Source organism: Orcinus orca, chromosome 4 (genome assembly GCF_937001465.1).
Source record: "Orcinus orca chromosome 4, mOrcOrc1.1, whole genome shotgun sequence".
NCBI lineage: Eukaryota > Metazoa > Chordata > Mammalia > Artiodactyla > Delphinidae > Orcinus > Orcinus orca.
Genome location: NC_064562.1, coordinates 112,068,239 through 112,093,457, shown reverse-complemented (window position 1 = coordinate 112,093,457; position 25,219 = coordinate 112,068,239). Strand labels below are relative to the sequence as shown.

General features: G+C 40.4%; 2 long non-coding RNA genes across 2 annotated transcripts in view; both read right to left on the bottom strand.

Annotated features, from left to right (window-relative positions):
- Positions 1-25,219, bottom strand: part of LOC117197712 (uncharacterized) — a 180,266-nt gene that overhangs the window by 11,494 nt on the left and 143,553 nt on the right. The gene's annotated exons all lie outside the window — the stretch shown is intronic.
- The window catches only part of LOC125964177 (uncharacterized), a 58,666-nt gene continuing 36,221 nt past the window's right edge, over positions 2,775-25,219 (bottom strand). The window contains exon 4 of the long non-coding RNA XR_007476842.1: positions 2,775-2,862. This is a non-coding gene — a long non-coding RNA (uncharacterized LOC125964177). The remainder of the gene's footprint in view (positions 2,863-25,219) is intronic.

Genomic DNA, 25,219 nt, shown 5'->3' with positions numbered 1-25,219 from the left:
TCTCTATAGTAACACACACACACACACACACACACACACACACACACACACACACACACACACGTTCTTGTCAAGATTAATCCAAACAGAAGCCAGGAGCAAGCAGGACAACCCTTTTCACAGGCCTCATGTGTCCCTCAATGTGGTTGTAGATCAAGTTTAAGATGTGCCAAATACACTGGGTAACTGAAGAGTCCTTTGGAGAAGATATTAAAAAAAAAAAAAAAATTTGCCATGAGGATTGCTTAAATGCTGTGTCATGGTTTCCAAGAGACACAATGACATTGACACGCCTTTTCTTTCTGCTCTACATCAGGGTTTCCCAACCTCAGCCATATTGACACTTGGGGACAGATGATTCTTTGTTCTGTGGGTCTGTCCTGAGCATTCTAGGATGTGTAGCAGCATCCGTGGCCTCTACGCTGGAGGTGCCAAGAGCAACCCCCTCCAGTGATGACAATCAACAATATCTCCAGACATTGCCAAATGTCCCCTGAGGTCAAAACTCCCCAGCTGAGAACTTCTGTTCAACATGTTCATGGTGGCAGAATCTACTCAGTCCCCACAATCTATCTGTTTGCCAACAACCATTTTCCAAATGACTTTTTTTTTTTTTTTACAGACATAACCACATGGCTGTTCACCATTTCAGGTAAGATATTTGTTCCCTTCTGAGAACCCCTAGTTGAACTGTACACTGTCCTGAAAGCACACGAGAAGCAGTCAGAAACTCTACCCTCACCCAAATCCCTTTCGCTATAGCCAACATATTTCTTTTTTGTTTTGTCTAGGATACAAAAATCACAAAGTCTCCAACTTCTAAGAATGTATTCCAAGAAAATAATTAATAATGTGTGCAAAGATTTAATTACAAGAAAATCTTTGCAGCAAAGTTCATAATATAGAAAACTGGGAAATAGCCTAAGTGTCTGTTAAGAGAATAATGTTTAAATGAGCTGTGGTACATTCATCCAATAGAATATATACAGTGTCATTAGAAGTGATGAGGATGGAAATGCATTGGCACAATAAGATGTTTATGAAATATTAAAAAAAAAAGTAGATTACTAAAAACATTCTCAGTGATTATCTCATTTAAAAAATATCTTTGCATGTGTGTATAGAGGAAGTCTGGATAAAAATTAGTTATTGATAGAGGCTTTTAAATTTCTACATCTTGAATTTCAATTTTTATAATAAACATATTTTACATAAAACTTTTTTATATAAGCTCTTGGGTATTCAGGGTAGTTGTATATTATTACACTCCCAAAGGGTTACAGAAAAAAAAAAAAGTCTAAGAGAAGAAAACAACCACAACACTGTAGGTTGAAGTATGCACCAACATCATTCTTGAAGTTTTCTGGTGGCACATTTGCAAGTATATTCCAGAGGATTCTTCAAAGCAAGAATAAAACAAAATAACCCTAGTTTCTATATATTTTAAATTATCCCACCCTAACATGAACAGGGAAGGAAATAAGACTTGAATTGACAGCATTTTATTGAGTTTTTATTGAGTCAGGAACCATAAACTCAATGGGTTAACCACAGTATGAAGTCATTTAGAACCGATGCATTTCTTGGATAGCAAAGACGTTTATGAAAAGCCCTATGAAGAAGACTGAATTGTGGCTTTGCTCCAGTGCCATCACGGAGGTTGCAGGATTTATTGAAGCAAAGCCTTGCTCAACCTGGTCAGAATTCCAAGAAATGATCTGAAAATACTGAAAGTGAAAAATCATAAATTCTAAGAGGTTGCAGAGATGCTCTTAAATTACAGTGCTATCTTTTCCAAGATTGCTTGTGAGATGTTGCCTTGGCTGAAATAATAGGAAAAAGCTGTCTCTATAATTTCTCCCTACCACAACTTCAGATAACATTCTTTGCACTGCAGTGTGTCCCTGTTATTATTGAAATTACTCTGAAACAATGACAGGGAGTTGCAGGGATTTTCTACAGAAAACACCCAGGTCTTACTGTGCAGTCATCCCTCGGCATCCCCATTCTGCTTCCAAGAATACCGCAAGCTGACTGGAAGGGACTGGAGCATCCAGGGAGACCGCGGGGGACCTGGAAACAACCCCATGTGGATACTGAGAACCAACTGTATTCGGAACTAAAATTAAAGTACAGCTGCCTGAAGTTTTCCAGTGGTCAGATTATTGGCAAAAAAATAATCAGATGGCTGGTAGGCAAGATCGTCAGAACTCAGGATAGATACACATCGATATATAAAGATAGGCACACACACAAAAAGTTCTTATCCACGTGACTCCTCCTAGGCACAAAATTCAGATTAAATTCAGGATGTCAAATCAAATTGAATTTCACATAGCACAACAACTAATTATTTAGTATAAGGATGTCCGAAACATTTAACCAGGTGTTTTGTATTGTAAAATCTGGTAACTCTACCCCCCCCCAGAATTCTCCTGCAAAGGCATGATATGATTCCATGTGACCTTCAGAAGAGCTATGCATTAATTTCTCCTATAAGAAGCAGCTTTTCTTATGAGAAGGGATCCTTAGCTTCCCAAAACAGTGTCAAACAGCCAGATTTAACTGAATCAGAAAGAGAGGATTGGTTCAAGATGGCAGAGTAGAAGGACGTGTGCTCACTCCCTCTTGCAAGACCACTGAAATCACAACTAACTGCTGAACAATCATCAACAGGAAGACACTGGAACTCACCAAAAATTTCCCCACATCCAAAGACAAAGGAGAAGCCACAAGGAGAAGATACGAGGGGCACAATCAAGATAAAGACAAATCCAATAACTGCTGGGTGGGTGACTCACAAAGTGGAGCACAATTATACCACAGAAGTCCACCCACTGGAGTGAAGGTTCTGAGCCCCACCTCAGGCTTCCCAACCTGGAAGTCCGGCAAGAGGAGGAGGAATTCCCAGAGAATCAGACTTTGAAGGCTAGCAGGATTTGCTTACAGGACTTCAACAGGTCTGGGGGAAACAGAGATTCTACTCTTGGAGGGCACACACAAAGTAGTGTGCACATCAGGACCCAGGGGGGATGAGCAGTGACACCATAGGAGACTGAAACAGTCCTACTTGCTAGTGTTGGAGGGTCTCCTGCAGAGGCGGAGGGTGGCTGTGGCTCACCACGGGAACAAAGACACTGTCAGCAAATGTTCTGGGAAGTACTCCTTGGTGTGAGCCCTCCCAGAGTCCACCATTAGCCCCACCAAAGAGCTGGGAAGGCTCCAGTGCCGAGTCGCCTCAGGCCAACCAACCATGTCCCATGTCCCCTGCATTAGCAGGCAGATTCTCAACCACTGCGCCACCAGGGAAGCCCAGCAAGATGTTTTTTGACCCACCTCCTAGAGTAATGGAAATAAAAACAAAAATAAACAAATGGGACCTACTGAAACTTAAAAGCTTTTGCATAGCAAAGGAAACTATAAACAAGATGAAAAGACAACCCTCAGAATGGAGAAAATATTTGCAAATGAATCAACAGACAAAGGATTAATCTCCAAAATATATAGACAGCTCATGCAGCTCAATATTAAAAAAAACAAGTAACCCAATCAAAAAATGGGCAAAAGACTTAAATAGACATTTCTCCAAAGAAGACATACAGATGGCCAAGGGGCACATGAAGAGCTGCTCAACATCACTAATTAGTAGAGAAATGCAAATCAAAGCTACAATGAGTTATCACCTCACACCTGTTAGAATGGGCATCATCAGAAAATCTACAAACAACAAATGCTGGAGGGGGTGTGGAGAAAAGGAAACCCTCTTGCACTGTTGGTGGGAATGTAAATTGATACAGCCACTATGGAGAACAGTATGGACATGCCTTAAAAAACTAAAAATAGAACTACCATATGACCAGCCATCCCACTACTGGGCATATACCCAGAGAAAACCATAATTCAAAAAGACACATGCACCCCAATGTTCATTGCAGCACTATTTACAGTAGCCAGGTCACGGAAGCAAACTAAATGCCCGTTGACGGATGAATGGATAAAGAAGTGGTGTACATATATACAACGGAATATTCCTCAGCCATAAAAAGGATCGTAACTGGGTCATTTGTAGAGACGTGGATGGACCTAGAGACTGTCATACAGAGTGAAGTAAGTCAGAAAGCGAAAAACAAATATCATATATTAACGCATATATGTAGAATCTAGAAAAATGGTACAGATGAACCAGTTTGCAAGGCAGAAATAGAGACACAGATGTAGAGAACCAATATATGGACACCAAGGGGGGAAAGCTGGGGCAGGAGGGCGGGGGAATGAATTGGGAGATTGGGATTGACATATATACACTAATAGGTATAAAATAGATAACTAATAAGAACCTGCTGTATAAACAATTAAATTAAATTAAATTTTAAAAACTGAGAAATCAGAAAGACATAAGAAAAGCTTGATGGAAAGTCAGAAGACAGAAGATCTAGTCCTGGCAATTCCAGTAACCAGCTTTGTGTGACTTTTGGACAAGTCACCTAAATCCTGTAATTCTGTTTCCATATTACATCTGTAGTGGAAAAGAAGCAGCTGCCTTCCTTTCTCTGAATTCACAGCAGACATTGCCAATCGATCACAGCATTCCTCCCCAGTATGCCCAGATGCAGCCTCAAAATTCTTCTCAGCAAAGTCTCCAGGGGGCCACCATCCATTGACAAGACTACACCCTTGAGAATAAATCTACTTATCTTCCTTGAATTAAATGAGCCAGCTCCAATGAAAGTTTGGAATACTTTGTGTTCCAAATTCAACCCTAAAAGGCAAGATCACACCTCAGTTAAAAGTTTCACACCTCAGTTAAAAGTAGAACATGACTGCCTTCTGAAGTAGATTTTTTTTTTTTTTAATTCAGAGCAGGAGAAACGGTCATGGAGTCCTGCTTTGACCAGACCTTGTAGGAACTGTCCTCAAGGACCTCAGTGGAGGACGAGGCGGGTCCTGATTCCTGCCCTCAACGTTGACCTTGATTCCACTCCTCTTCATGTCTGTTTCCTTCTGCACCCGTGGGCTTCTCATACTACCCCCTGGCTTCCTCACCTCTGTGTATCTTTTCTACTTCATGGATTCTGCTTTCTCATCATTTCCACCTCTCCTAGCATCTCATGGTCCAGCGCAAGGTCATGAAATCTTTTTTGCTTCAGCTCCATTCGCCCAATCTCTGCCTGATTCTCTTCCCAGTTCCCAGTTCAGATGTCCCAGAGGGAGGGTCTCACGTCTTAGCTGGTCCCTGTTTGCCAAGGGGTCAGTCTAAAGACTGGCTGCATGCTGAGTCAGAGCCCTCCATTGGTCCAATCAGCTAGGACTCTAAGTACCTGTATAAAACATGGTTGCCTGGGCAAAGCCCATCAGCAGAAGAAGTTAGTGGGTTGTTGTTTTGTTTGTTTGTTTTCTCTCTTTCTTTTCAAAAGGGTCTGAAGGGCAGGCACCATGATGTTCATAACTTCATAGGGTCTTTTCAAGGACCAAAGGTGACCATGTATGTCAAAAGTGACGTTTTATCTGGTTTCTTCCAAAAGCAGACCCTGAGGCAGGAACCTGAGTGTAAGTAGTTTATTTGGGAGGTGCTGGAAACACCAAAAAAGGAGTGAGGAAGTGATCGAAGGAAAGGAAGACAACTCAAACATCTGTTACTAAGCAACTACCACAGTAGCTGACTGAAGCCTATCCCAGAGGGAAATTAAGGGAAATGGGAGAAAACATACCCCCCAGAATGAGCTAACCCCAAAAGTGAGGAAGCTGAACTATCTAAAGACCAACTCTCAATGGTCCTTGGTGGAGGACTACTCCTGGGGATGTTATTTTCCCAGCACTTTGGGCATACACTGGTGTTCCAGCACAGTGGATTTCCAAGGTTCTGGAAAAAGGCGTCAGGCACAGAGAGGAAGATAAGACAGATGGATATCTTCCAGTGCACCCTGAACTGGTTAATGTCTAAGAAGTAGAGGAGAGGCACTGACATCACCTACTGTAGCACTCTGTCAACTCTCAGATCAATGTCAGCTTTATGAGTGAGGGGAAACAGTGCCTGGCACATAGTAGATGCTCAAGACATATTTAAGGGATAAATGAGCGAATGAATGAATTATAGAAAGTTCTATATAAATGAATGTAATGGTTATTATTGGGGCCATTGTTGTGGATCCTCATTTGTTTGCCTCCTTATGCCAATGAAAGAGTTAATATGATTGGAGAAGGGTAAAACGGAGCATTAAACAAGACAAAGAACCACCAGCTGGTACCAGACAAGGCCTGGCTTTTTTTTTTTTTTTTTTTGGCTGCATTGGGTCTTCACTGCTGCTGCACGTGGGCTTTTCTCTAGCTGTGGCGAGCAGGGGTTACTCTTCGTTTTGGTGCGCAGGCTTATCATTGCAGTGGAATGAGAGCACGGGCTCTAGGCACGTGGGCTTCAGTAGTTGTGGCTCGTGGACTCTAGAGCACAGGCTCAGTAGTTGTAGCACATGGACTTAGTTGCTCCACAGCATGTGGTATCTTCCCAGACCAGAGCTCGAACCTGTGTCCCCTGCACTGGCAGGCGGATTCTTAACCACTGTGCCTCCAGGGAAGCCCAAGGCCTGGCTTTTAATACCAACTCTTTTTGCACCACTACCATGACTTGGATGAAGCCTAAGAAATATCTTCCTCCTACATACTCTTCAAGTTGTATTTTAATAACTTCTTTTCTACAATTTGTCCTTTATATTCATTTCAGTTTGATTTCAGCTGTATACAGTGATGATCAGTGGAGGAGGGCCATATTTGTCTTCTTTCCCCAGTCCTGTGTCCCCAAAGACAACCCTGAGCCCTACTCTTGCTTAAACCCCACCCTAATCAGGTCACAAACAAGATTGCGGTAATAAGCATGAGGGGACAATATGAACCCTCCTCCATTGATAGGACTTGAGAGATGCTTCCATGTTATCCAGCTTCCCTTCTCAGACAGCACTAAGCCAATTGAGAAATATACTCGTAAGTCAAAAATGGAACCAAACACGGGCTTTCCTACCTGTAGCACAAAATCAGAGAATGCAACTTGGATATGAGGCTGAAAAAAACTTCCCAATGGTTTGTCTCTAGGTCCAGACCTTGGGGAGCATTTGCCCTGCAGATCAGAAACTTCTCTGGTCCTCAGAAAAGACCAAGGTCTGCCTCACCCTAAGTCAATTTCAAAGAACCCCAGATTGGCCAGACCTGCAAGTGGCCCTTTACACACAGCCCACTCCCAAGAGTGACATAAAGACCAGTGGTTTCTAGATTCTTGCCATCTCACCAGACAGAGAAATTACTCCTCCTCCCTCCCACCATTGGAAAGGGTCATTGAAAGATAGAGATTGGCAATTTCAAGCCAGTAAGAGACTCAAAGTTCCTATTTTTCAAGGTGGCAGGAACTCAGGGAGAGGGAGAAAAATGATGCCTTCCCCGTGCTTCTATGAGCTGAAAACCTATTTCCTATCAGAAGAGCTGATCTGAAAACCTATTTCCCCTTTAATTCTCAGTGAATGGATAAGAGCAAGGCCGCCAGTGGATATGCAGAGGGAATTGATCTACAGAACAGTCATTTTCCATTTCTCTTTCGTCCTGTTACACATCACGGCATTTAGGTCTGTACAGAAACCATAAATGCTTCAATAAGTAGGGCTGTATCTTCTGCTCATTCCATCTCTCACACTAGGATTGTCAGTAAACTCTGCAGTCAGCGTTTAGCACAGGAGTTTAAGGATGTCAAGACGGAGGCTCTAATATGTGAAAAGTAAAACTGTTTCTTTGGGAATGTTTCTTCCTTCCCAAAACAAAGGGAAAAAATAGTAATTTTGCTTTTGATTCAAGGCTGACTTTGATGGCAGGAGAATGGAATGTAGCCAGCTTACTTTTAAGGGACTGACCTCCAGTGGCCAGCAATGGTAATTCCTCTGCTAGAGAACAGATTTTCTGAGAAAATCCAAGAGTGAGCTTGGAGAGGCTTTAGAGTTCATCTTTCTCTGCCCACTTCAAGATACAGAAGAGGAAACAGAGATCCATAAAATACGAGGAACTTGTCAGTGGTCGCTAAGACAGGACTGGAGCCAAGATCTTCTGTCTTTCATTCTGTTCATCTCCTCCCATTGCCCAGCACGTATTTAAAAGCTACCCTTCCATATATACTACAATTAATAAGCAGAGTTCCTAAAAAACTAAAAATAGAGTTACCATATGATCCAGCAATCCCACTCCTGGGCATATATCCAGAAAGGATGAAAACTCTAGTTCAAAAAGATACATGCAGCGAAAGACAAACACCATATGATATCTCTTATATGTGGAATCTAAAAACATGATACAAATGAACTTATTTACAAAACAGGAATAGACTCACTGACATAGAAAACAAACTTATGGTTACCAAAGGGAAAGGGTGGGGGAGAGATAAATTAGGAATTTGGGATTAAAAGATACACACTACTATATATAAAATAGATTAAGAACAAGGACCTATTGGATAGCACAGGGAACTATATTCAACATCTTGTAATAACCTGTAATGGAAAATAATCTGAAAAAGAATATATATATATATACACACACACACATATATATAACTAAATCACTTTGCTGTACACCTGAATCATTGTAAATCAACTATACTTCAATAAAATATAAACTAAATAAAATAAACAAATAGGATAACAATGACAAATTCCAATTTCAGACAACCCTTCTGTGACTTGCCACAAACCTGACTGGATAAGTGTGGATAGAGATTTCAACCTCCCACTAGATGGTAAACAGTTAAAAGGTAAGAATTTTTTCTTAATTATCTTTGACTCTCTAGTACTTTTCACCATACTTGCCACATGGCACATATTTAATAAATGTCAGATGGATGGGTAGATAGTTGGACAGATAAATTTGAACTTGAAATTAGACATCAACTAAAACCAAAAGCCTCTTGCTTCGTTTTCCAATTAGCAAATGGCAGACCTAAGATTTGAGAGCAGCAGTTCAGTCTTACACTAAAAGCACCATCCCAACCACTTGCCCTAGGGACCCCTGCTACTGAGGGTGGCCGTCCTAAATTTCACAGAAGCAGCCTTTCTGACTCTCTGAATTAGCACAACTGATTCAAGAGGAGACTGTGTTTTTCAGATGCTCAGGCAAAAGTTTTTGCCCTCAAATAATGACCCAATAAAAACTTTCCTTCATGTGTTTATTTGTTTCTTCAATCATTCAACACATATTTATTGAGTGTTTACAATGTGCCATGAATTTCCCTTAGTAATGAGAACCCAGTGAGAAAGATAAAATAATGTCCCAATCACTATGCTAGTGATAGGTACTGGGAGGATAAAGAAAGAAGGAAGTCTTGATATTGGTGATGGATCCTTCCCCAGTGTTAGTGGAGATGTGAATTAGGACATAGCCCTGAAGGTTTCGAGCATAGACTGAAATCTTGAAGCGTTTATGAGTAAACCTCAGCATCCCTTGGTAAAGTAACCCAGTTTGGTGGTGAAGGGAGAGAACCTTCATATGGTAAGGGGCAAAACTCATGTCTCCTTTCCCCCAACTATTATTCCCAGAATTCACTTGGCTTTTGAGGATTTAGCATCTCTACTGATACCATCATACTGGCTCCAGAAATTATTCTTCTTCTCCTTACACTTCCATCCCAAGGATGGATATAAGTCCTTTCTGTAATTCCCCACAGCACAGATGAGACCATGTTGGAACAATTACAAGATTTTACTGAAGTCTCAGAGAAAAGGGGGAGGAATTATAAGTTATTAAAAGATAGCAACTAGACATGATGACACTTAAGACCTACAGGCCACCCTCATGAGGTTGGCCAGATTCCTATAGGATTTCTTCCCTGTCTAGCTCTGGATAGACAGCATATGGCAGTGTCCAAATTTCCCTACTACCCCAGGAAACTCCTCAAGTGTGTCAAAGACCCTCAGAGTCCAAGCCCAAGAGAGCAGAAAGGTGCGTGATGACAGGGTCCCTTTTCCCTCTGCTCCAAATTCCATCTCTCACATTGTAAAAACACAGGCAGCTACCAATTTACAGATGGCTTTTACTCCAGAAATCTATTTGCTAGACAGTGTTTTGGAACCTCCCATGCATTTCCAAAATATCAACAGTGATTTAAAACAGAGGCAAGTCCCAGAAAATTCTATATATACCCTGGTCCGTCTAAGGATGTAAGAAATACAGCTTCCCAATTTGGCAGAAATCAGGAAGTGAGTATAGATGCTCCTAGGCACTCTCTATACCCAAATATCATCTGACCAATATAAGGACCCAAATCCCCTACCAGATTCCTGACAATTCTGCATCAGGAGACAAAGCATAATTGCCTCTATAGAGACCTGTGGCTGCAGAGACAAGATAACTGTGACCTGGAATCAGTAGAGAGATCATTCCTAAATTGAGTCTAGCAAACTGCCTATTTCCCAAGTATCTTTAGCATTCGGTGCATCTGAAGGAAATGCAGTACAATTTGTGGCATCACAGGACATGAGAAAATAACAGGTGGATCAGTGCAGAGTGAAGCCAAATATAATATTTTTTTATCAAGAGATACTGTCAGTTGCTCCTCTATCTAGTGAGCCCAGCAAGTCTCCTTGGATAAGATCTTGTTTCAGTGAAGTGTCACTTGAGCACCTCTTCTTGATTATGCAAACGTAAGACAAGGGGACACCCACTGCCCTGGGAAAGGGAGTTATCACAGGATTTTCTGTGACATGACAGATGCTGCCCTTTCCAAGTGCCCCTTGCAGTCCTTGACATCAGCAAATAAATCTACAAAATGTCCTGGGGACAAAAGAGATTTATTTTTTATTTTATTTATTTAACATCTTTATTGGAGTATAATTGCTTTACAATGTTGTGTTAGTTTCTGCTTTATAACAAAGTGAATCAGCTATACATATATCCCCATAGCTCCTCCCTCTTGTGTCTCCCTCCCTCCCTCCCTATCCCACCCCTCTAGGTGGTCACAAAGGGCACCGAGCTGATCTCCCAGTGCTATGTGGATGCTTCCCACTAGCTATCTATTTTACATTTTTTAGTATATATAAGTCCATGCCACTCTCTCACTTCATCCCATTTTACCCTTCCCCCACCCCGTGTCCTCAAGTCCATTCTCTACATCTGCATCTTTATTCCTGTCCTGCCCCAAGGTTCTTCAGAACCTGTTTTTTTTTTTAGATTCCATATATCTTCACTCTGTATGACAGTCTGTAGGTCCATCCACCTCACTACAAATAACTCAATTTCGTTTCTTTTTATGGCTGAGTAATATTCCATTGTACCTAAATAGATATTTCTCCAAAGAAGACCTACAGATTGCCAACAAACACATGAAAGGATGCTCAACATCACTAATCACTAGAGAAATGCAAATCAAAACTACAATGAGGTATCACCTCACACCAGTCAGAATGGCCATCATCAAAAAATCTACAAACAATAAATGCTGGAGAAGGTGTGGAGAAAAGACAAAAGAGATTTAGATGCTGACCTCTTTCCTGCTGAATTTCAACAGCATTAAAACCTCTCTGATAAACTTGATGGTCCTAATTGAGTGGATTAGCCTGAAGGGATACTTAGCACCATGGGGCGGAATGAGACTGGATTGGTGATGGGGGTTCCAATCAGAAATCAGAAGGCCAGGAGTGGTGGGAGGGGAGGGGGAAGGACGAGGAAGGGGTGTTTGCTGATTTAGGCATAGCTGTGATTGAGGGCTAAAACCTCTCCAGAGGCTGGATAATACTGGTGTAAATCATATTGGAGAAACCAGTGTTCCTCAGCCTTAGTACTATTAAGATTTTGTGCCAGATCATTCTTCCACTGGGGAGGTGGGGGAGAGGGCTGTCCTGTGCATTGTAGGATGTTTAGCAGCATCCCTGGCCTCTACTCACTAGATGCCAGTAACATCTTCCCCCAAGTTGTGACAACGAAAAATACCCCCAAACTTTGCCAAATGTCCCCTGGGATGGCAAAGTCAACACTAATTGAGAAGCACTGTTATGAACAGAAGAAGGTAACCTTGAAAAATCAAATGTGAGGAATCTGGGTAGGGTGTTTGGACCCTCAGACACATCAATGCAGCCAAGGGCAAAAATGCTCAGACTTCCTGGGAGCCATTTCCCATGGTAACCAGCTAGCTAGATGCCTCTGTTCTCCCTCCTCTGGCATCTGGACATAGGACTACCATTTGAATCGAGTAAGCCCCTCAAGATTTATGAACAACTCCAAGTGAAAATGGGGCTTCAAGGATGTCCTGTTAATAAAAGCAGGCATTTTCAAGCAACTAATTAGAGAATGAGAGTGTCATGAAGATAATTGTTACCCTAAGCTGCTGACGCAAGTCATACCAGTGAGATGCACTTAAGGGAAGTAGCTAGAGAGAATAGAATGTAAAAATTCTAGGAAAGTAACTTTTCAATGAGAAAAATATGAGAATTCACTACTCATACTAGAGCAGCAGTTTTCCCTATGTAAGAGCTTCTCCAGTCATTTCAAATTATGACATGAGTCTCTAAATAAAATGAATCCTGGGCTTCCCTGGTGGCGCAGTGGTTGAGAGTCTGCCTGCCAATGCAGGGGACACGGGTTCGTGCCCCGGTCCCGGAGGATCCCACATGCCGCGGAGCGGCTGGGCCCGTGAGCTATGGCCACTGAGCCTGCACGTCCAGAGCCTGTGCTCCGCAACGGGAGAGGCCATAACAGTAAGAGGCCCACATATCGCAAAAAAAAAAAAAAAAAAAAAAAAAAAAGAATCCTACATCATTTTATTCTCAGTAGCTCATACAGCTCTCTTACGAGGTGAAGATGGTGTGAACTGAAGCAAATGAGAAGAAAGTGTTTCAATTCAAAACAGGTTGAAGATCATAGCCCTGAAGGAAGAAAATTAAATGCTTTAATATCTATAAAATTAAAATAGGCTACACAACCGATACATCTGAGTCAATGTGTTTCTCTCCATTTACTATAGAAACAGGAGGTTCAAATTTACTGGAGTTCAAGTTTTATTTCAGGAGGAGATGTATATAATTTAATAAATTGGAAAATATAAATCAAATGTTGAAGAACACAGTTTTATAAAATTTATGATTCAAAGGTGATTCTTCAGCTTCCAAGTTGAGCCTTATTTTAGTGATGCATTTTCCCTTGTGAAACATTTTTCTTTCATGGAGAATAAATCAGCTACAATCAAAAATATTGTTAAATTCCAAGAGCCGAGTAAGAATGACATATTCATCTAAAGCTGAAATTGTGTTCCACATGTCCAGGTATAAAAAGCATATTTTAGCCATTTATTGATGTAATAATGCACCAGGGCTTCCCTGGTGGCACAGTGATTGAGAGCCTGCCTGCCAATGCACGGGACACGGGTTCGAGCCCTGGTCTGGGAGGATCCCACATGCCACGGAGCAACTAGGCCCGTGAGCCACAACTACTGAGCCTGCACTCTAGAGCCTGTGAGCCACAACTACTGAGCCCGCATGCTGCAACTGCTGAAGCCCGCATGCCTGGAGCCTGTGCTCTGCAACGGGAGAGGCCACTGCAGGAGAAGCCCGCACACCACAGCAAAGGGTGGCCCCTGCTCACCGCAGTTGGAGAGAGCCCACGCACGGCAGCGAAGACCCAAAGCAGCCAAAAATAAATAAATAAATAAATAAATAATGCACCATTGCAGATTTTCTCTATGTGCTTTCCTATACAGCATAACACTTTCATCTCAGGTGCTTTAATTTTTCCATGTTTATTCTAGTGTTCTAAGCTCCCAAAGAGGCTTCAAATGCATCATGTTTTAGTGACATTACCCTTGAAGTCGTTGAATGCATTTGTCTATTTTTTTAGGTATACATTGTAAAAATTATGTGCCTTGGAGTCCCACGTAAAAAAATAATGACTTTATTTCATTTATCAATTCCTTCATTCCTTCATCTATTTATTTACTTATTTAAAGATGTGACTGCTACAGTTATTATTGCTGTGTAAAAAATGACCCCCAAAATACAGTGACTTAAAAGAATAATTTTATTATGTGCATGGATTCTGTGAGTCAGGAATTTGAACAGAGGAGAGTTGGTCAACTAATCTCTACTCCATAATGTCTGGGGTCTCAGCTAACCAAACTTGAACTCTGGAAAGTAACTCAGTGTTTAGGGGCTGGGATCATCCAAAGCCTTGTTCAGGTGCACATCTGGAACCTTGGCTAGGGTAACTCAGTCTAAGCCTGCCAAACAGAGTGTGTACACATGACCTTTACAGGTGGCCTGGGTCTCTCACAGCATGGTAGCCTCAGAGTAGTCAAATTTCTTCAAGATTCTAAGCACAAAAGTTCTAGCAAACAACATAGAAACCACATCATCTTTTATGACTCAACCTCAGAAGTCAGCCAACAAGCCAGCAGCACTTCCACCATATTCTACTGGTCCATGCAGTTGTAAGGGGAGGGAACACAGACACCTCTTCTTGATGGAAGGAATATCAATGAATTTAGAGGTTTCATTTTAAAACCACTACAGGGCATATCACGATAGGTCACAGGATGTTTATTTTTAGGAATAATAAAAGGAATATAACTACTTGTATATTAGAGTTTAAAATTAATAAGGAATATTTTGAAAAACTTATGCCAATTAATTTAAGAACAAGGACAAGTTCATAAAATATATAATATACTAAGACAAGAAGAAATGTAGAACTTGAACAGGATTATAAGCATTAAAGTAATTAAATTAGTGGTCAAAAATCTAACTACAACCATCCCCCCACCAATACACACACCCACCATTCTTCAAAGAAGATGTACAAATGGCCAATAAATACAATGAATTACGGTACTCAGCATCACTACTCATAGGGAAATACCAATTACACTAAGTCCCCAACGTACAAACCTTCAAGTTGTGAACTTTGAAAGATGCGAATGTGCATCTGGTTCCAGCAAGGAACCAGAACCTGTACCATCAACATCAGGCATGAATGAAATTGCAGCTTGCCCTCTGTCTCCTATTGCTGAAGGTCCTTCAGCTCTACCTTCTACCACCTCCTCTCCCTCCTCCAGTCAGTAACTCTTCTTGCCTGTTTACTCAATGCCAGCCCCTGTATGCCAGCTGTTATACTGTACTACTGTACCTTTCAAGGTACTGTACTGTAAGATTAAAAATGCTTTCTTTATTTTTTGTGTTTGTTTTTTATGTATTATTTGTGTGAAAAGTATTATAAACTTATTACAGTACAGTACTATACAGCCAACTGTGTTAGTTGGGTACCTAGGCTAACTTTGTTGGACTTGTGAACAAATTGGACTTAAGAACGTACTCTCAGAATGGAAATTGTTCGTATATATGGAACTTACTGTAAAACCACATTTAGATACCACTTTACACCTACTAAGATGGCTATCATCAAAAAATGGAAAATAACAAGTGGTGGTGAGGATATCCAAAAATTAGAACCCTTGTCCATGACTGATGGGAATGTAAAATGGTTCAGCTTCTTTGGAAAAGAGTTTGGCATCTCCTCAAAAAGTTAAATATAGGATTACTATGTGACCCAACAATCCACTCCTAGGTGTGTATAGATAGATAGATAGATAGATATAGATATAGATATAGATATATAGATATATAGATGCTCAAAAGAATTGAAAATGGGGACTCAAACAGATACTTGTATGTGACTTTCATTGCAACATTATTCATACCAGCCAAAAGGTGGAAACAACCAAGTGTCCATCTGCAGATGAATGGATAAGAAAAATGTAGTATATGCATACAATGGATTATTATTCATCCTTAAAAAGGAATGATGTACTGATACATGCTACAACACGGATGAACCTTGAAAATGTTATGATAATGAAAAGTCAAACACAAAAGGACAAGTATTGTATGATTCCACTTAGATGAAATATTTAGAATAGGCAAATGCATAGAGACAGAAAATAGATTAGAGGCTACCAGGAGCTAGGGGAAGGGAGAAATGGAGATTTACTGTTTAAAGAGTAAAGAGTTTCTATTTGGGGTAATGAAGAAGTTTTTGAAATAGATAGTGATGATAGTTGCACAACATTGTGAATGTAACTGATGCCACTGAATTGTACACTTAAAAGTGGTTAAAATGGAAAACTTAATGTCATTTATATGTGTGTGTGTGTGTGTGTGTGTGTGTGTGTGTGTTAAAGAGGTAGAGAGAGAGAAACAGAAACAGAGAGACAGAGGAAGACAGGGAGAGAGAGAAAGAAAAAGATTAGTCTTCTTTTTAGATATTAGAATATCCTTTATTCTCAAGAACAATACAGGAAAGGAAAAACAATAAGTCAAACTCAGTAATGAACATTAAGACAAAAATAATCTAAATATTAGTAACTAAATCCAACAATTAATTTCTAAAACATCTTTACCAAGTTTAGTGTATCCAAGGAATGCAAGAAAAGTTTGACATTGTCACTGAGATCCACAACATTAAGAGATGAAAAAAGAAAAGTCATATTTGATTACCTCAAAAGATGCAGGAAAAAAAACAAAGCTGTGATACAACACTCATTCATGATTAAAAACTCTTCAGCCACATAGGAACACTTAACCTAAAAGAATGAGATTTTTGCATTTTGATTTAAAACAAGTCTGCTAGATTCATTTATTTTGCTTGCATAAGAATTTTTGTAAGAAATGCCATATTTGAATGAGGCATTTTAATAATTTTAGAACATAATGAGGAGATATATAATTCTTATGAACTGCTTTAGTTTAGTTAAATATTAAAAGACAAGGGAGAGGGGACCTTCAAGACGGCAAGGAGTAAAACGTGCAGATCACCTTCCTCCCCAAAAATACATCTAGGGCTTCCCCGGTGGCGCAGTGGTTGAGAGTCCGCCTGCCGATGCAGGGGACACGGGTTCATGCCCCGGTCCGGGAAGATCCCACATGCCACGGAGCGGCTGGGCCTGTGAGCCATGGCCACTGAGCCTGCACATCCGGAGCCTGTGCTCCGCAACGGGAGAGGCCACAACAGTGAGAGGCTCGCGTATCACAAAAAAAAAAAGAAAACATCTAAATGTGGAACAACTCCTACAGAACACCTACTGAACGCTGGCAGAAGACCTCAGACCTCCCAAAAGGCAAGAAACTCCCCACGTACCTGGGTAGGGCAACAGAAAAAAGAAAAAAACAGAGACAAAAGAATAGGGATGGGACCTGCACCAGTGGGAGGGAGCTGTGAAGGAGGAAAAGTTTCCACACACTAGGAAGCCCCTTCACTGGTAGAGACAGGGGGGTGATGGGGGGAATCTTTGGAGCCATGGAGGAGAGCGCAGCAACAGGGGTGCAGAGGGCAGAGTGGAGAGATTCCCGCACAGAGGATCGGTGCTGACCAGCACTCACCAGCCTGAGAGGCTTGTTTGCTCACCCACTGGGTCGGGTGGGGGCTGGGAGCGGAGGCTCGGCTACGGAGGTCAGATCCCAGGGAGAGGACTGGGGTTGGCTGTGTGAACACAGCCTGAAGGGGGCTAGTGTACCACAGCTAGCTGGGAGGGAGTCGCGAAAAAGTCTGCAACTACCTAAGAGGCAAGAGACCATTCTTTTGGGGTGTGCGGGAGAGGGGATTCAGAGCACTGCCTAAACAAGCTCCAGAAACAGGTGTGAGCCTCGGCTATCAGCAAGGACATCAGGGACTGGCATGAGATGCTAAGGCTGCTCCTGAAGTCACCAAGAAGCCTGTGGGCGAGCACAGGTCACTATCCACACCTCTCCTCCTGGGAGCCTGTGCAGCCCACCACTGCCAGGGTCACATGATCCAGGGACAACTTCCCCAGGAGAACACTCGGCACACCACAGGCTGTTGCAACGTCATACTGGCCTCTGCAGCCGTAGGCTCACCCTGCATTCCATACTCCTCCCTCCCACCGGCATGAGTGACACAGAGCTTCCAAATTAGCCGCTCCTTTAACCCCCTTCTGTCTGGGCAGGGAACAGACGCCCTTAGGCAACCTACAAGCAGAGGCCAAAATTTAAATTTGGGGCCAAATGCAAACCTGAACCCCAGGAGCTGTGTGAACAAGGAAGAGAAAGGGAAATTTCTCCCAACAGCATACGAAGCAGTGGATTAAATCTCCACAGTCAACTTGATGTACCCTGCATCTCTGGAATACCTGAATATATAAAAAATCATCAAACAATTGAGGCGGTGGATTTTGGGAGTGACTGTACACTTGGGGTTTGCTTTCTGCATCTAATTTGGTTCTGGTTTTATGTTTATTTTAGTTTAGTATTCAGAGCTTATTATCTTTGGTAGATTTGTTTACTGATTTGGTTGCTCTCTCCCTTTTTTTTTTTTATAACTTTATTTATTTATTTTTGGCTGTGTTGGATCTTCGTTTCTGTGCGAGGGATTTCTCTAGCTGTGGCGAGTGGGGGCCACTCCTCATCGCGGTGCACAGGCCTCTCACTATCGCAGCCTCTCTTGTTGCAGAGCACAGGCTCCAGATGCACAGGCTCAGCAGTTGAGGCTCACGGGCCCAACTGCTCCGCGGCATGTGGGATCTTCCCAAAACAGGGCTCAAACCCATGTCCCCTGCATTGGCAGGCAGATTCTCAACCACTGCGCCACCAGGGAAGCCCCTCCTTTTATTTTAATATATATTTTTTCCTTTTTCTCTTTTTTTGAGTGTGCATGTGTATGCTTCTTTGTGTGATATTGTCTGCACAGGTTTGGTTTTACCATTTGTCCTAGGGTTCTGTCTGTATATTTTTTTGTTTTCTTGTATAGTTTTCAGCGCTTCTTACATTGGTGGATTTGTTTTTTGGTTTGGTTGTTCTCTTCTTTCTTTCATTTTTTTTTTTTTACTTAAAATATTTTTATTTTTAAAAATATTTTTTTAATTTTTATTTTAAGCACTTTATTTTATTATTTTTTTCTTTCTTTCTTTCGTTTTTTTTTTTTTTTTCCTCCCTTTTCTTCTGAGCCAAGTGGTGGACAGGGTCTTGGTGCTCCAGCTGGTGTCAGCCCTGAGCCTCTGAAGGGGGAGAGCCAAGATCAGGACATTGGTCCACCAGAGACCTCCCGGCCCCATGTAATATCAAATGGTGAAAGATCTCACATAAGGCAAATGCTAACAGCCATAAAAGGGGAAATCAACAGTAACACAATAATAGTAGGGGACTTTAACACCCCACTTTCACCAATGGACAGATCATCCAAAATGAAAATAAATGAGGAAACACGAGCTTTAAATGATACATTAAACAAGGTGGACTTAACTGACATTTATAGGACATTCCATCTAAAATCAGCAGATTACACTTTCTTCTCAAGTGCTCGTGGAACATTCTCCAGGATAGATCATATCTTGGGGCACAAATCAAGCCTTTAAATTTAAGAAAATTGAAATCGTATCAAGTATCTTTTCCAACCACAACATTATGAAACTAGCTATCAATTACAGGAAAAAAAATCTGTAGAAAATACAAACACACGAGGCTAAACAATACACTATGAAACAACCAAGACTTCACTGAAGAAATCAAAGAGAAAATCAAAAAATACCTAGAAACAAATGACAATGAAAACACAATGACCCAAAACCTATGGGATGCTGCAAAAGTGGTTTTAAGACGGAAGTTTATAGCAATACAATCCTAACTCAAGAAACAAGAAGCATCTCAAATAAAAATGTAACCCTACATTAAAGCAATTAGAAAAAGAAGAACAAAAAAGCCCCAAATTTAGCAGAAGGAAAGAAATCATAAAGATCAGATCAGAAGTAAGTGAAAAAGAAATCAAGGAAAAGATAGCAAAGATCAATAAAACTAAAAGCTCGTTCTTTGAGAAGATAAACAAAATTGATAAACCATTAGCCAGAGTCATCAAGAAAAAAAGGGAGAAGACTCAAATCAATAGAATTAGAAATGAAGAAGGAGAAGTAACAACTGACACTGCAGAAATACAAAGGATCATGAGAGATTACTACAAGCAATTATATGCCAATAAAATGGACAACCTGGAAGAAATGGACAAATTCTTAGAAAAGCACAAACTTCCAAGACTGAACCAGGAAGAAATAGAAAATATAAACAGACCAATCACAAGCACTGAAATTGAAACTGTGATTTAAAATCTTCCAACAAACAAAAGCCCAGGACCAGATGACTTCACAGGCGATTTCTATCAAACATTTAGAGAAGAGCTAACACCTATCCTTCTCAAACTCTTCCAAACTATAGCAGAGGAGGAACATTCCCAAACTCATTCTACGAGGCCACCATCACCCTGATACCAAAGTCAGACAAAAATGTCACAAAGAAAAAACTACAGGCCAATATCACTGATGAACCTAGATGCAAAAATCCTCAACAAACACTAGCAAACAGAATCCAACAGCACATTAAAAGGATCGTACACCATGATCAAGTGGGGTTTATCCCAGGAATCCAAGAATTCTTCAATATATGCAAATCAATCAATGTGACATACCATATTAACAAATGAAGGGGATAAACCATATGATCATCTCAACAGATGCACAAAAATCTTTTGACAAAATTCAACACCCATTTATGATAAAAACCCTCCAGAAAGAAGGCAAAGAGGGAAATTACCTCAACATAATAAATGCCATATATGTCAAACCCACAAACATCATCGTTCTCACCATCATTCTCAATGGTGTAAAACTGAAACCATTTCCACTAAGATCAGGAACAAGACAAGGTTGTCCACTCTCACCACTATTATTCAACATAGTTTTGGAAGTTTTAGCCACAGCAATCAGAGAAGAAAAAGAAAGAAATGGAATCCAAATCAGAAAATAAGAAGTAAAGCTGTCACTGTTTGCAGATGACATGCTACTATACATAGAGTATACTAAGGACACTACAAGAAATGTACTAGAGCTAATCAGTGAATTTGGCAAAGTAGCAGGACACAAAATTAATGCACAGAAATCCCTTGCATTCCTATACACTAATCTTGAAAAATCTGAAAGAGAAATTATGGAAACACTCCCATTTACTATTGCAACAACAAGAAAAAAAATACCTAGGAATAAACCTACCTAAGGAGACAAAAGACCTGTATGCAGAAAACTATAAGACACTGATGAAAGAAATTATAGATGATACAAACAGATCAAGAGATATACCATGTTCTTGGATTGGAAGAATCAACATTGTGAAAATGACTCTACTACCCAAAGCAATCTACAGATTCAATGCAATCCCTATCAAGCTACCAATGGCATTTTTCACAGCACTAGAACATAAAATTTTACAATTTATATGGAAACACAAAAGACCCTGAATAGCCAAAGCAATCTTTGGAAAGAAAAATGCAGCTGGAGGAATCAGGCTCCTGGACTTCGGACTATACTATAAAGCTACAGTAATCAAGACAGTATGGTACTGGCCCCAAAACAGAAATATAGATCAATGGAACAGGATAGAAAGCCCAGAGATAAACCCACACACCTATGGTCAACTAATGTATGACAAAGGAGGCAAGGATATACAACGGAGAAAAGACACTCTCTTCAATAAGTGTTGCTGGGAAAACTGGACAGCGACATGTAAAAGAATGATATTAGAACACTCCCTAACACCATACACAAAAATAAACTCAAAATGGATTAAAGACCAAAATGTAAGACCAGACCCTATAAAACTCTTACAGGAAAACATAGGCAGAACACTCTATGACATAAATCATAGTAATATCTTTTTTGACCCACCTCCTAGAGAAATGGAAATAGAAACAAAAATAAACAAATGGGACCTAATGAAACTTAAAAGCTTTTGCACAGCAAAGGAAACCATAAACAAGACAAAAAGACAACCCTCAAAATGGGAGAAAATATTTGCAAACGAATCAATGGACAAAGGATTAATCTCCAAAATATATAGATAGCTCATGCAGCTCAATATTAAAAAAAAAAAAAGAAACCCAATCAAAAAATGGGTAGAAGACTTAAATAGACATTTCTTCAAAGAAGACATGCAGATGGCCATGAGGCACATTAAAAGCTGCTCAACATCACTAATTAGTAGAGAAAAGCAAATCAAAACTCCAATGAGGTATCACCTCATAACAGTCAGAGTGGCCAGCATAAAAAGTCTACAAACAATAAATGCCAGAGAGGGTGTGGAGAAAAGGGAACCCTCTTGCACTGTTGGTGGGAATATAAATTGATACAGCCACTATGGAGAACAGTATGGAGGTTCCTTAAAAAACTAAAAATAGAATCCCCAGCAATCCAACTACTGGGCATATACCCCCAGAGAAAACCATAATTCAAAAAGACACATGCACCCCAGTGTTCATTGAAGCACTATTTACAATAGTCAGGTCATGGAATCAACCTAAATGTCCATCGATACATGAATGGATAAAGAAGATGTAGCACATATATACAATGGAATATCACTCAGCCATAAAAATAAACGAAATTGAGTTATTTGTAGTGAGGTGGATGGACCTAGAGACTGTCTTACTGAGTGAAGTAAGTCAGAAGAGAAAAACAAATATCATATATTAATGCATATATGTGGAACCTAGAAAAATGGTACAGATGAACCGGTTTGAAGGGCAGAAATTGAGACACAGATGTACAGAACAAACTTATGGACATCAAGGGGGGAAAGTGGCGGGGGGTTGGTGGTGGTGTGATGAATTGGGAGGTTGGGATTGACATATATACACTAATATGTATAAAAATGATAACTAATAAGAACATGCTGTAAAAAAAAGGAAATAAAAAAATTCAAAAAACAAGAAGAGTCATGTACCACAGTGTTCATTACAGCTTTGTTTACAATAGCCAGGTCATGGAATCAACCTAAATGTCCACTGAAAGATGAATGGATAAAGAAGATGTGGCACATATATACTCAGCCATAAAAAGAAACGAAATTGAGTTATTTGTAATGAGGTGGATGGACCTAGAGACTGTCATACAGAGTGAAGTAAGTCAGAAAGAGAAAAATGAATACCGTATGCTAACACATATATATGGAATCTAAGGGGAAAAAAATGGTTCTGAAGAACCTACGGGCAAAACAGGGATAAAGATGCAGACATAGAGAATGGACTTGAGGACACGGCAAAGGGGAAGTGTAAGCTGGGATGAAGTGAGAGAGTGGTATGGACATATATACACTATCAAATGTAAAATAGATAGCTAGTGGGAAGCAGCTGCATAGCACAGGGAGATCAGCTCAGTGCATTGTGTCCATCTAGATGGGTGAGAAAGGGAGGGTGGGAGGGAGAAGCAAGAGGGAGGAGATATGGGGATATATGTATATGTATAGCTGATTCACTTTGTTATACAGCAGAAACTAACACACCATTGTAAAGCAATTATACTCCAATAAAGACATTAAAAATAAAAGATTAAAAAATTAAATTAATAAAAAGAAATCTCAAGACAGGGGAGAATATTGTCACAGAATCCATTTAACTTTGCCCCAACTCTGATACTAACTATTTTGTTTAGTCACATTTGGGTCTACTTAATAAAAGAATTTAACAAGTGCCCTCAAGAAAAAGATAAGGCAGGTCATAATCAGAAGGTTAGCACAAGCATAGTGAACAAATCCTACCTCTTATAAGAGTTGACCACTTGAAGTAGATGATCTCTCACTATAAACATCTACTACATTCCCCCAAAACTCATATATTGACAGCTAACCCTCAATGTGATTGTGTTTGGAGATAGGGATTTTAGGAGGTAATTAAGGCTAAATGAGGTCTTAAGGGTGTGGCCCTAATTTGATAGGATTTGTGGCTTTATATGAAAAAGAAGAGGGAGTTCTCTCTCTCTAATCCGCAGACACCAAGGAAAGGGCATGTGAGGACACAGCAAGAAGGTGGCCGTCTACAAGCCAGGAAAAGAGCCCTTACCAAAAACTGAATCAACTGGCAACTTGATCTTGGACTTCCATCCTCCAGACCTGTGAGAAAATAAATCTCTATGGTTTAAGCCACCCAGTCTATGGTATTTTGTTAACGCAGCCAGAGCTAAGACAACATCCATATTTTTTTATCCATTAAACTTTACAGCATTTACTGAGTGCCAGGACTTGACAAATATTAACTTAATAAGCCTCGTCATGACCCTCTGGAGTATGTACTATTATGAACTCGTTTTACAAATGAGGACACTGAAACCTTGAGAAGTTAAGGAAGTTGACTAAGATCCCTCAACTCTAAGATCCAGAGTCTCTCTCTTCTCTGCTCCTGGACTCCACTGGACATGGCAGACATGGTGGACCTTGTCAATTTCTCCTCCATGTCTTTCATCCGCACTTTCCTATGTTCCATCTCTCTGTGCCACATTTGAATTTTTTTTTTTTTTTTTTTTTTTGCAGTACACGGGCCTCTCACTGTTGTGGCCTCTCCCGTTGCGGAGCACAGGCTCCAGACGTGCAGGCTCAGTGGCCATGGTTCAAGGGCCTAGCCGCTCTGTGGCATGTGGGATCTTCCCGGACCGGGGCACGAACCCGTGTCCCCTGCATCGGCAGGCAGACTCTCAATCACTGCGCCACCAGGGAAGCCCCACATTTGAATTTTTTAAATCTTTTACATCATCACTCATTCTCTTTCCAGCTCTCTCATCCATCCTTTGCTTTAAAATAAAAAAAAAAAATCATGGATATATATATATATATATATATACATACACACACACACACACATATATCTGATTCACTTTGCTGTACACCTGAAACTAACACAACATTGTAAATCAACTATACTCCAATAAAAACTTTTTTAAGAATTCATGACTTTATTATTCATTTCTAAAAGCTCTAGCTGATTCTTTTTAACATTTGCCTGACCTTTTTGACAGTCTCACTCTTCTTCCATATTTTCAAAGCCTCTTTTTAAGTTCTTTTACAGTCATTATTTTTTCTGATTCTCCATATGATCACTGCATTATCAGAAGTTCTTGGGTATCTAACTATACCCTCTAATTGCAGACTTTTGACTATTTCCTCCTGTGTGTCTAATTTTGTATTGTAAATTCATCTTCAGCAACATTTATCTGTAGCAATTCTGAATGGACTACTTGAAGGTGTGTCCCTCCAGAAAAGTTTTGTATCTGCTCTTGCCCAACACCCCACAGGGATACAGTAGCCTGAGACCACTAGTTAAAATGTGTCACTTAGGGAGTTCCTAAATGATGTAGGTAGCATGAATAAGGGAATTCAGCAGCATGGTGCAAGCCAATGGT